The sequence below is a fragment of the Acanthisitta chloris genome, unplaced genomic scaffold, assembly GCF_000695815.1.
Source record: "Acanthisitta chloris isolate BGI_N310 unplaced genomic scaffold, ASM69581v1 scaffold23013, whole genome shotgun sequence".
Taxonomy (NCBI): Eukaryota; Metazoa; Chordata; class Aves; order Passeriformes; family Acanthisittidae; genus Acanthisitta; species Acanthisitta chloris.
This window is the reverse complement of record NW_008666875.1, coordinates 3078-3432: the sequence shown is the minus strand read 5'-3', so window position 1 is coordinate 3432 and position 355 is coordinate 3078. Positions and strand designations below refer to the sequence as shown.

The window sequence follows — 355 nt, the reverse complement described above, 5'->3', positions numbered from 1 at the left end:
AAACTCGGCACAGCAGCCTCTCCCCACAGAGAAGGGAGCTGACCCAGGGGAACAGCAGCAGCTCTCCATTTCACCACTCCAGCCAGACCCACACACCCCTCTGGGTCTGGGCAGGGCAGGCAGGAGCCCTGGGTGTCCCCAGAGTGGGGACCATGTGTCCTGTCCCCACCCTACACAGAATCACAGAACCATCAGGGCTGGAGGAGACCTCTAAGGTCATCAAGTCCAACCATTAACTTGTCACTACTGGAACCTCTAAACCCTAAACCAAATCTTCCAGTACCAGATCCAGAAGCCTCTTAAACACTTCCAGGGATGGTGACTCCACCACCTCCCTGGGCACTCTATTCCAGTC

At 56.3% G+C, this 355-nt stretch overlaps 1 protein-coding gene across 1 annotated transcript in view; it reads right to left on the bottom strand.

Moving 5' to 3' along the window:
* LOC103799947 (ephrin-B1) overlaps positions 1–355 on the bottom strand; it is a gene marked incomplete at its 5' end in the record, with an annotated part of 2778 nt that overhangs the window by 677 nt on the left and 1746 nt on the right. The gene's annotated exons all lie outside the window — the stretch shown is intronic.